Source organism: Mustela nigripes, chromosome 2 (genome assembly GCF_022355385.1).
Source record: "Mustela nigripes isolate SB6536 chromosome 2, MUSNIG.SB6536, whole genome shotgun sequence".
In the NCBI taxonomy this organism is placed as follows: Eukaryota; Metazoa; Chordata; class Mammalia; order Carnivora; family Mustelidae; genus Mustela; species Mustela nigripes.
In genome coordinates this window covers 68,183,363-68,195,759 of record NC_081558.1, presented here as the reverse complement: position 1 = coordinate 68,195,759, position 12,397 = coordinate 68,183,363, and the positions used below count along the sequence as shown (strand labels likewise).

Below are 12,397 nucleotides of genomic sequence, written 5' to 3'. Positions count from 1 at the left end.
GTGGCAGCACTGAGATGAGAGAACTCCCAGAGAGGGGTGGAATGAGAAAAGCAGACAGTGATGGCCCTCTTGGGGATCAGCAGTGCCCCAGCAATGAGCCACTCTTGCTGCCCTGAGAACAGAACCCGGAGACTGTGCAAGCAAGGTAGGACCTTGCCTCTGCCTCTCCTACCTCCTCTCCTACACCACATCAGAATGCCCCCAACGCTTGCAGTTCCTCCAGTAAGCCTGCTCCCTCAGCACCCCCACCTCTGCACATGTCCACAGAGGGTCCCTCAGACTCACGCCTTCTTCCTCCTCCACTAAGACTGAGTTCTGGAAGCTTCTCCAACCCCCCTCCCAATGGCCCCCCCCATGGGTGAGGCCCTCTGCACCCTGGATTAGCTCCCTCTCTCGGTTCTCCCTCACCTTGTGTGCTCCCAGTCCTCCGCCCTATGTGAATGGGGAGCAGAGCCTGCATCCTTCAACAACAGGGCCTGGCTGTCCCCACATCCTGAGGGATCTCCTGGAGAGGAAGGTTCAGCCCTTTGAGGCTACCCACAAAGCAGCAGTCCCAGCAGGGGGCTTATTTGGTACAGCCAGGACCCACACAAAATGGAGAGGCTGTGCTTGCAGAACTGCCCTTCACAACTTGTCCTGGCAGGTCAGCTAAGCTGGAGACTGGGGGACACAGCAAGAGGGCAACAGCAGAAGGGTTAGTGGCATCCTTCCCCCACCCTACACACACACTACAAATACTCGCCAGCTATGCCTTGAAAATTCTCATACCTTCAAAGAAGGAGGTGGAGGAATTTCCCAAAGTACCACCCAAGTGCTGGGAGGCTGCTCTGAGAAGGCACGTATGAGTGAGCGGCTTGACTGGGGAGGGCAGGAAGGACAAGGTAGCAGCAGGAAGGAACAGAGTTCACCAGGGAGAAAACAGTACATGTGTGTATGTGTGTGCACTCACATGCATGTGTGCATACATGTGCACGGATGTATGCATGCATGTTGGGGAGAAGCAGTAGGAGCAGAAGCTGGAGTAAGTCCACTGGCCCAGTGACTCTTACATCCCGGAACAGATTCTGAGAATGTCAAGGTCAATGCAGTCAAAAGACCCTCTACATTTACAGGGGAAACTTTAGCTGGTTTTAGCAAGAGGCCTATGCCTGTGTCTTAACTTCTCAATAGGTCCTGCCTTGACTGAAGGGGTCTTTGCTTCCTTTTTAAGCACACTTGAGGAAAATTCTTTCAGATGCAGGAGCCCACATGGAAATTAGATGGTGAAGCCCTACCCACGTGCAACAGGGTAGAGTGACCACAAAGAGGACCTTCTGGAAGGGCAAATCCACACTTTTGTCCCCAACGCTCTTCTTCCAAAGTCTCTGAGAGCACCTCACATGGATACTCAAAGCCAAACAAATGAGCCAGAACCTGGGTAGGTTCAGGGGTAACAGAGACCAACTGTCTAGTTGGGAACTGAGTCTCAGAGCAACAATAGTCAAACTCATGGAAGCAAAGAATAGAATGGTGGTTGCCAGGAGCTGGAAGAGGGGGAACGGAGAGTTGTTAATCAACGGGTATAAAATTTCAGTTATGCAAGATGAATACATTCTAGAGATCTGCCTATAGATAACAACACTGTATTATATACTTCAAAATCTGTTTAAGAGGGTAGACCTCATTCTAAGTGTTTTTACCACAATAAAAAAAAAAAAAAAAAAAAAAGCAGTGACAATATCACACACTGTGTCCTGATTGAAAGCATTCGGTTCTATTTAAAAATATACAAAGAAGAGGGCAAAGGGAGCCACTATGATTTGCAAGGTGGCTGTGCAGGGCTCCCTGTGTAGAGAGCACCATCGTCGGTGCCGGCTGGCCTCTAGTTTCTGCAGCACGTGCTGCCTTTAGCTCATGTCGTCCACAAAGGGCAAGCCTCACCCGTTTCCCAAATTCTCTGAGGAAATGCCACCAGGCACGTAGTCACTAGCTCTCCATGTGGCTTTTTAAACTTTCATTTGTATATAAAGGAAGTAATATTTCAGAAATTATGCTTTTCATTCACACTGGCCACATTTCGAGTGCTTGGCTGCCACATGTGGCTAGTGGTTCTTGACTGGGTGGAGCCGATACTGAGCATTTCCATCATCAGAGACGCTGCTCAAGAAATAGGCTTTCTAAGGAAGCTGGTCAGTCCCATGTTTAGATCTAGAAAAAGTCAGATCATTTTAGTCATCGTGGCCACCACCAGCAGCATCCCTAGACTAACACACAAGGGGGGAAAAAAAGAAGAAGAGGAAGAAAACCTGGAATTTGGCCAGTTTTCCTACATTTACTAGCATCTCCAAAGAAATGGCAGAAGCTATCATCTCTATACATGTTGACCTTGTGCTGTTTTAGTTTTTATCTGTCAATTTAAAAGTGTCTGTCTGTCTGCCTGCTGTGAGTGGACTCTCAGTTCCACAAATAACCTAGCTAAGACCACATCCCCAAAAGGTGTTCAGGAAGGCCCGAGTTAAAACTTTGGGAGGAAAATTCATGCTCCCCCAAATTACTTTCAGGGATAGAAGAAGCCAACAATGTAGGTTTATAATAGGTTTTGTATCTTAAAGTCTTGTCTTGAATGCTGAGCTTTTATTTGAATGTTTAAGGGAGAAAAATTATCTTTAAGGACTCTCGGGAAGACAGAGATGTTTGCAGAGGTCTGTGAAAAACACAGCCACAAAATGAGGATTCTGAAGAGGGTATGGCCACCTTGTTGCAGGATAACACTGGGTAGGACACTGGGTTTCCAAATTCTTGATTTAGGCACAGAATTCATAGATGGGGTACCCCTCTGCTTGGCCAAGGAAAAAAAATCAAGCCCATCAGATAATGGGTTTGCATGTTCACCGAAGCACACGGTCATCAGGGGGCCAAGGCCATAGCAAGATGAAGAAATTTAACTTGAAAGTAGGACTAACTGGTTTCACTTGATTTTTTAATTTTTTTTAAATGAAACTTAAAGCCCCTATCCCCAGCACATCCACATCCACACACACACACACCCCAAAGCCAAAACAAACCAAAAATTCTACCACATATTACTTTTTCACCAAATTTCTACATAACCATGGTGGGGTCTGCTTATAAAAAGAAAATAACTTTTGTCACAGCACGTATCTCAAATAAAAACTAAGCTGGGAAAACAGACGTGCCTATTTTTTTTTTAATGTTATAGGACATTTGGTTATGCCTATTTCTTAGTATTCGGGTTTTGAATTCAACTGGAATGGTTTAGGCTCCCTGGAAGTGGGGCATAAGCATTTAACTATTAATAAGTATAACAGTATGCTTATGGGTATGTTATATATTTATAAAATGTACATATATTATTAATAAAGCAATAAGTCTAAGTAGTCATCAGCTGACTGTGGTCCCCAGCTAATCCCCTCTTACATGGGGAATATGGATTCTTAAGAGGCTAATGGGGGTTTAATAAAGGTTTCCTCTGTGTCACAGGGTTTCTCTTAGTGAAACTAACTTATATAAAGCTTGGAGAGTACATGCCCTAAGCAAACTGCCTGTTGATATTCTGTTGGCATGAGCAATTGTGCCTGAAAGTAAACTTTTTATTAAATGTGAAGCTAGATCTATTTAGTATAGTATATGCCACTACTTCACTGATAATTGAATTAGTACATTGTAATTTTTCCTTATTTTGCCTAAATGTGTTTTTATTAAAGTGGAAAAAAAACACCAATTTTTAAAAAGCACATTACCCTCAATCCCTCCAATCAACTTGGCTATTATTGAAATAATTGCTGGAAGAAAAAGTAGTCCCACTGCTGCTCTTCTATTGAACGAATGTAACCTTATGCTGCATCTAAGCGAAAAGAGCTCGGAGTCTGGTTTCTGAAAATACAGCAGTTATAGGGAAAAAATACAGGCATTTTAGCTACTTCCAGATCTCCATTTAACATATAAAAATCAAACCTCAGAAATGATAATGTCCATTTCTGCAAAACAGCTGCAACTGTGACCCTGTTTTTGAAATTTATCATGAATAAAGATTCTTTTAAAACAATTCAAAAGCTTTACCAAGGACCAGGTGAATGTATTGAAGTTATTTTTAAATCGACTGAAGATATCTATAAGTGCTTACATTTGTTCTGCCTTTAAATATTCTCACCATAGGATATTAAGGCCTGGTTAGAATGCAATCTATTAAAGATGGGTTTATTTTTAACTAAACTGGGTATTATATTAGCAACATATAACCTTTAATATTTTTCAATCAGAATATAGTTCATTTAACTTCTACCTTAGGTCCTATCCATTTTTCTCCCTCCATTTAATTAAAAGAAATTAGTAAAAACTGTCCAAAACTTAAGACAACAGCAAAGCCTGTAAATGTAGTTTTCAGATTCAAATTTCTCCAGGAAATGTCTTCTTTCCAATTTTCTTTTCCCCAGGATTTAATTTGGTGACATCCAGCAAGTCCCAGTTTTGACATTTGCAGACATACATTTCTCTGTAGGTTAAAAGTAATGAAATTTATGCAAATAGTTAATTCCCAAGTTTAAAGTTCTCATATAGCCTCACTTTTGCTAAAATCTCAACGCATAATTCCCCAACCTTACACTATCAAATTTGACTGCCTCTCTTTGTGCAACAACAACAAAAAAACCACGTATGGCAAATAGTTTCTAATTGTTACAAAGCTGTATACATATATAAGGGAATATATATATATAAAAGATTTTACTTATAAAAGATATTACTAAAATTCGTAGCTTTCCTCTAATCATATACTGTTAAGCCTCTGTAGCTGTCTAGGGCTCATACAATCCCATTTTTTCAGGAACATTTGCATTCTCTTACTGCTAATTGGATATCTGAAAAAAATCAATCAAAAGCACTTTAATGAAGTAGATGAGATAAAGCAAAAGTTCTTGAAACCCTACAGAAGAAGAGTAGAAATGATCCGCCTGATGTCAAGTCCTTTATACTTGATAGCTTCACTGTCCTGTTTTCACCCGTTCTCTATGTAAGTCATAGGTTCTTCTGGTTATCAGATATGACCTGAGATTTAACAAGTGAAAACTCTGCTGCAGCACACTTTTAAAATTCTTGAATACTGCCCAGGAACTAGGAGAATCACTTGTCTAGAGTGTGATTTGATTTTTGCCATTAAAAAAAAAAATCAACAATTAAAACTTGATTAGCAAAGAGCCCACTGGCTTCATTCATTTATAGGAGACAAAGAATTCCTGAAGGAAGCTAGGTTGCACCCCACCCAGTGGGCTGGAAGAGTATAATGTATCCCACTGTCCTGGGATAAAACAGGATTATAGCTACAATACTGCATATTCCCTCTGTGGCCAGATTCTAAGCAGACAACTGGCCATCAGGGAGTCAGCTCTATGCCAACTACAGAAAGTAACCAAAAAATATCACTTTCCCAGAAATACATACCATCATCACCGCTCTATCAGGAAAATGGATTTTAACAAATAGCACATAAAACTTATTAAAACTGAGATTCCTTTACTTATCATTCACTGCGAAATTTTAAAAGAAAAAGATTTAGCTTTCTAACGCATGGGTACTTTTCTGCTTGGTTGTTCTTAAAAATAATTTATGTAAAGCAGGCTTTCTCTAAATATACTGTGCTCTCCCATATACACATTGAAAAAGATATTTGCATACAGTGAGTATATGCACTGATACACACATGGTAAAAACTTAAAAAATATGGACTGCATAAATCAGTTGCTGATTTTAAATATACACCAACTTAAACAGATTTGTTTGCAATGTCTGAATTCCTCAGGTAGAAAAGATCTTTCTTTTGGCTGTGGATCTAGAAGATGGCTGTGGATCTAGAAGATGTTTATACTCTTAGAGTGTGCAAAAAATGCTTCCCCATATAAACAAAGAAAGAAATCTTCCAAGATCTTGGTATTCTAACCTTGCCTCTGCTATTAAAAATCTACCCGATGAATGTGATGGAGAGCGGCGCAATCAGTCTGTCATGCTACAGTAAACATGATATTTTGTGTGCTGCCCAAGACATTTTTTCTCATGAATATAAGTCGCCTGCCATTTATTATGAGATTTTTTTCCCCGATTGACACCCCATTATGTATATTCAGTCAAGCTCAAACAAGATTTCAAGTGATCAATATACTATTTGTGCTGAAAGTCTATTAGCAGCTCTAGCAATCAACTCTGCAGTGAAACAAAATGGAGAGATATTTAGTGAAAGGACTTACATGGAAATCCATGTTCTGGGCAAGGGGACAGAGACTGGAGGCAGAAAAGCAAGGGGAAGAGAAGGTAGGGCAGACGATTTTCCTAATAAAAATCCGCTTTGTAGAGCCTGATCACTGAGGAAATGCCTAAGAATTTTGCAAAAATATCTTAAATTCAGGTCTCTAAAGAAGCAGGGACGGATCTAAACCAGCACTGAGTCCCTTTCCGAGAACATACAGCTTCCTTCATAAAGAGCAGTACTTGGAAGTACTTGCTAACTGCAAAGGGGAGAAGGTGGACTAACCCTGGGAAATCTGCAAAATTCTGCACCATCCACATCTTTGTGGGAAACAGCAATGGCTTCCTAGAGATTTTGACTCTTGCTGTTTTATAAACAAAGTGTACCAGGTCGCTCTAGTATGAGCATAGCAGCTGAGCTAAGGTCACATTTGGGTTAAGGTACATGGTAGGAAACGGAGCTTGATAAAAGCCATAGGGTTTCATCTGGCACAAAAGAACTCTGGTCCTGAGGCTAGATGTGTCTCCATATTGGAATCTGTCCACTTGAGCTGGAAGAGGATTAGAAGAGGCAGGGCCACCCAGGAAGATGTGACATCTGGGGAAGGGTCCATTCAAGCATCACTCAGATAGCAAAGATTCATATTCTATTATCAGAAAAACAATGAGGCAGGGAGGGTAGGAAGAATGCCGCCCCACGACTGTGATGGCAATAGTATAAGTTTACCTTGCTGTGTGGTGAACAAACGTTGGTCTAAGTTAGGCACTCCCTCCCTCAACCCAAGGAGGTGGTTGCTTACTTATGAGGCTGCAGTCTTAGGTAGCAGGAACAAAAATAAGACAAACTGTTCTGCATGGAGCTCCAAAATTATCGATATTTCATTATTTGGTTAGTTGAACTTACATTTTGAACCACTCTTGGGCAGAAGAGCAGAGTCATCATCCACTGTTATCAAAGGAAGACCTGTAAGATGAAAATATTTAGATCAATAGCAGACCGAATTGTTTCCAAATTCCATAAGTAGTAAAGATGATTTACAGGTGTTGACCAAAAGAGATGCAACCTGAGCTACATTGGGACAAAAGCTATTCCTCATGTTATTTTTAGTTCTAAAACCTAGAACATGAGTACTTTTAAGTCGGCAACCTAAAAGAAAACACATTGCAAAAAAACATACTTTACTTATAATACGAACTATCATGTTTGTTCTCTGCCTCTTCTTGAGGGCTGTAAGCACAAAGGATCAGAACCCAACATCCACCAGAAAAGAAATAAAAACCCTCTCCATTACCACAAGTCTACTCAAAATAATTAACCAAATAATCCTAAAGAGCAATTCTACTTAGTGTAGATTGCAGGCACAGGTGGCAAAGCATGCACACCAAAGTGTATTCTTGATTTTGCAGAGATATATGTGCAAGTACGTAATATCACATGATTTTTAAGCAGCAGCAATTTCCAAATGATTTTTTATTTTAATTTTATTTTTTTAAAAAGATTTTTATTTATTTGAGAGAGACAGAGAGTGAAAGAGATCTTAGAGGGAGAGGAAGAAGCAGAAGAAGCAAACACCCACTGAGCAGTGAGCCTGACACAGGCTCCATCCTGGGACCCCAAGATTATATTCAGATGCTTAACCAACTAAGTCACCTAGGCGCCGCACCCCCCACCTCCATCCCACAAATGGTTTTTTAAAGGCATCTTACCAACACTCAACCCAACCTAATACTCACACACCCCAAAATATATAATTAATTTTTAAATACATAAATGCACCGATATTACTAATCTTACAGCTCACTAGAATAAGTAGATTAGCAACATGACTTTTCTTCAATCTCCTTGCAAGGTACATGTAACCTGACATCCTCAAATGGACAAAGGTAAATTCCTGGAGGCCAGCTCAAAGAGAAGTCAGACATCAGATACTCCTCTCCATCCTGCAAGGCTCTCTAGGGTCCTGAAAAAGCTCAGATGAAACACCATGTCCTATGGTTAAAAATGAGACTTGTCGGCAGGCTAACGTAGCCCAAGTGTTTATTCAGCCAGCACATTCACTTTACAGAAGGTGCGTGTTCTGGAATGGTCCTCATACAACGCTGTGTATGTATTTACTGTCAGAACTCAAGGAAGTACTGTTCTGGAACCTTCTCACAATGCAATTAACTATGCAAGTGGGCAGAGCTAACTTCCACAAAAGAACCACTGCAAATCTTAGGAAAAGACCCTCTGTGAAACCAGGCTGCCAGGTTACTGGCGTCTGAGCAAGGCTCTGGAGACATCCTACCAATTTGATTCTTGAGGCTGAAGCTGAGATCTGTTTTGATTTCAGAATGACCCACAATCATAGGCAGTTTATCTGATCGTCTGTTCCAAGGGAAATCTCAAAGCCTTCTAGGTGCTAGGATTTGTAGCTGTGGTTTGTGGATTTTAAAGAGAGGAAAGATAGCATAAGAAAGAAGGAAAAGAAGCAGAAGGTGGTTTTAGTAGCTTTGAACCTAGATTGATTCTCAACAGAATATAGAATACTCACCTGGAGTCTCACTTCAGTCAGGAATAACTGTTAAGATACAGCTAACTGGTCACTGTTTTTTAGAATAGCACATTAATTCACTCTAGTCATCAGAGGAAAAGAATAATTTTTTCTTCTTTAAATAATTTATTTGTCTTAAAAAATGAATGGCAACATCAAGAAGGCATCCTTTGGATTTGTTTTATTAAAAAAAAAAAAGAAAAAAAAGGAAAGAAAAAAGTCTTGGTATCTCTCTTCATCATGGTCAGACCCGCTGTCTGCAGTAGACAATGCGGGTAAGCCTGACTATGATAATGATTTGTGAATTTACAAAGATCGCCTCTTTCTTCAGAGAAACTCAAAACGTTTTCTTTCCCATAAATTTGAAATAGGATTTGAAATCTCCTTGCCTTGTTGCAGAAATGCTTTGCCTTCTAATCTGAAGTGACATGACTGGGTTCTGACTAAGGGACCAAGCAGTAGAAGGTAAGCTCATTCACCTGTTTCTCACTCCAATTATGCATCTCTGTTCTGAGACGCCAGGTGTTTGTCTATTCTGCAAGCAGGTTTACTGCCTGAAAATGAGCCCCCTCTTTCTAAAAAACTTACTTTCATAAATAAATTGTATTAAAAATACCAGAGCAAAAATAACTCCTTTTGGCTTTACTAGATGCTTCGTTATTTGTCCTTCCAATCAAGTCTTTTAGCCCTGGCATCTTAAAATTTGGAAGCAGCTCCGACTTCATACCGCTTTTCTATCAAAATCAACCTCTGAAAGTTAAATGGATATTTAAGAAGCTGCCAAGTGAAACAGAAATAACACTGTGCTTTTCAAGACCTACCTATGGATTAAAGGCTACCCACCCTCCACAATTTTAGAAATCATTTAAGTAAACGGAATACCCAAGCCTAAAAACTGCCTCTCTCTGCACCACTGCAATTCTCGAATTCCTTTCCTGGCCTTTCATGCAGATGCTCAGAAACAGGGTGGGGCTCCCTAGTCTTGCATGCAATGTTAAGGGAGTCTGTGCTGCAAAGAAAACTCAATTAATCTCTCATATTCCCATTTTTCAGTATCCTCCACAAATACCTTCAAAATAATCCTCTTCAGGAGGGCCACTATTTCTCATGTTAAGATTTAGAATAAAATCTTTGTGTCAAACCAAATGTTCTTTGCGCAAGCATGGATGACAGGTATTGAAATGAAGGTGACAAGTCAAGGAAAAGGGAAAAACCTCCCTAAAGAAGAGAATGGAAGAGGAGATGAGCTTCTCTGTTTATGGATGTCTCTGCTAGAGCATTCTTTCTTTTATTCTTATTATTGTTTTGGGGAAGGAGGATTGCAGGTAGAGTTCTTTTAGAGTCTACAAGTAAAATCCAACCCTGCTAAGCCATTCTGGTTCCCTTATGAGTCAGCAGGCCACTGAGCAGTTCAGACAGTACAGCCCAGAGTAAGAGCTGTCTTTGGACACACCCATTTTACTAAAACTGAATTTTTTTTTTAAAAAAATCATCTTTATGCTACTTGGTGTCTGACCTCAGAACTTGCATCAAAAACTGCACCCTTCCACCTCCACCAAAGACTCAGGCTCCAATGTGGAAACACTCTCCTTCAGCTCTTTTACTGATGAGCACAATTGGATTAGGGCTTATTTCTCCCTCCATGGACAACTCCTGTTTCTTTTTTTTCTCTAGTCTGCATGTTATCAGCTTGACATTCCCTTCAGTGGCATATGACAAATCAAATTGGCCATCATTGCACTCATCAAAGGAGGATGTTTTCTATTTCGGAGGACTGTTTCCTCCACTCCTTTCACAATCATGGACACACCAAAAAAAAAAAAAAAAGAAGTCTTTTTTTTTGGGGGGGGGGTGGTTAAGAGATAATGAATGGATACAACTCACACTAAAGAAAGAAAAGCAGCTGATATTCATAAAGCCAAGGGCACAGTCTCAAAATGTGATTTTTAAATACCCAGTGCCTACACCTTAAATTTAAAGCATTCATTCAGAAATGCAGATGTTAGTAGCTTTGAAAAACTTTACCCCCCCCAAAAAAGTACATTATTTTTCACATCTTTTTGCATGATTCAGCACTTTTAATACTAATTTCTGCCAACAAGTTAAAATGTAAAAGGAATATTTTCTGGATGCCTTAAAATCTCACACACTCTTTATAAGCACTTGCACTCCTGCTATTATAGGGGTATATCCAAAATCCGATGTGGGGTGGAGGGAGTCAATGGTTTGCTGCCGTGTCATCTACCCAGTGACCACCTCAGAGCAGCGCAATTTCCCTCTCTAGGATCTAAGTGGCTTCCGGGGATGGAACGACCCACCGCAGTGACTTCGTCCTATCTCGGGCTCATCCTCCTAGCCAGGAACCACACACAGACACAGACACACGCACACACGCATACACACCCAGGCAGGCACACTCCAGTGCACCTGTCTAACCCCCATCAGCTGCAGCTACACGCTCCACCTGATGTGTCTTTTCAACCTTTGTCAAGTATCTCAAGACAAGAATTTCCCAAAGCCCTTCCCCCAAATCCAGGCTTTAGCGGGAGACCCCAACCCGCTGGAGCAGCAAAAGGAGGCCGAGATGGAGAGAATCCTCAGAATCTCTCGCAAACTTAACCTGTGCATCGCACGGATCCGCGTCTGCATCCGAGGACCCGCAAGTCCCCACGCACTGTCCCCGCAGCATCCCACGCCCGTACTGCACACTCACCTGCGAGTAGGAGAGCCGCGCGCCACCGCGGTCTAGCCTCCCCTAGAGACCTCCACCGGCTAGCCTCCGCGCTGGGTGTCGGCAGCACCCTTAAGGGTGGCGGGGATCGCCGGCCAGTTCCCGGCTGGGCGGCGGGACGCCCGGAGCCGGCGGGAGGAGTGCGCCCGGGCGGGTCTGCGCCGAGCCCGAGCGAGCGGGCGAGCGGGGCGGGAGGGGCCATTTGTAACCGAGCAGACGCTACCACCGCCCCTTACTCGCGGGGGGCGGGGGCGGGCGGTCAGGTGACGGCGGCCCACCCTCCGCCGCCGAGCCGGGTGGTTCCTGCCCAGGAGGAGCCCCCTGGCGCGCTCTGATTGGAACTCCCGCCGCAGTGGCGGGGGTGGGGGGCACGTGACAACCCGGCCCGGCAGCCCGGCGTGCCCCACCCCCGCTGGGCACCCCATCTTCCTCCTGGAAAAGCCGTGGGGGACACAGGAAGGCGGGGAAGCTCGCAGGGTGCGGGAGAGCCTACCAGCCCCTTTAGCCACAGCTCGGGGTGCTCCCGGCCGCTGAACCCGGATAGGAAGTGTTCCCTGGCGGACTGCGGGCTTTCACTGTCCTCCTGCCTTGCCCTTGGCATTAGTACCCTCCCCCCACATCTCCAGGCACAGTCACTCCGTGTATACCACCGCCACTTCGTAGATGCCAGGGGCTCTTTAGGAGCGTGGTTTTGGTTTTGGTTTGTTTTTCTCTGTACACAGGCACATTGTGCCAAAGAGAACCCAAGAAGATGCACTGCAGACCCCGCCCAACTCCGAGGCCTGGGAGAGCCCCGACCACGCCCGGGGTTGTCTGATAGCTCCGGGATTAGGTCGCTGGGAGCCTGCTTCCTCCGCGGAAGGTGGGGGCGCCGCAGGAGCTGCAAGTTTCCGACCCT

The 12,397-nt window shown here is 43.0% G+C and overlaps 1 long non-coding RNA gene across 1 annotated transcript in view; it reads right to left on the bottom strand.

Annotated features, from left to right (window-relative positions):
- The window catches only part of LOC132011700 (uncharacterized), a 112,413-nt gene extending 100,760 nt beyond the window's left edge, over positions 1 to 11,653 (bottom strand). Inside the window, exons 1-2 of the long non-coding RNA XR_009402434.1 lie at positions 11,482 to 11,653; positions 7,139 to 7,198 (exon numbers count right to left, since the gene is read on the bottom strand). This is a non-coding gene — a long non-coding RNA (uncharacterized LOC132011700). The remainder of the gene's footprint in view (positions 1 to 7,138; positions 7,199 to 11,481) is intronic.
- Between the last annotated feature and the right edge of the window lie 744 nt (positions 11,654 to 12,397).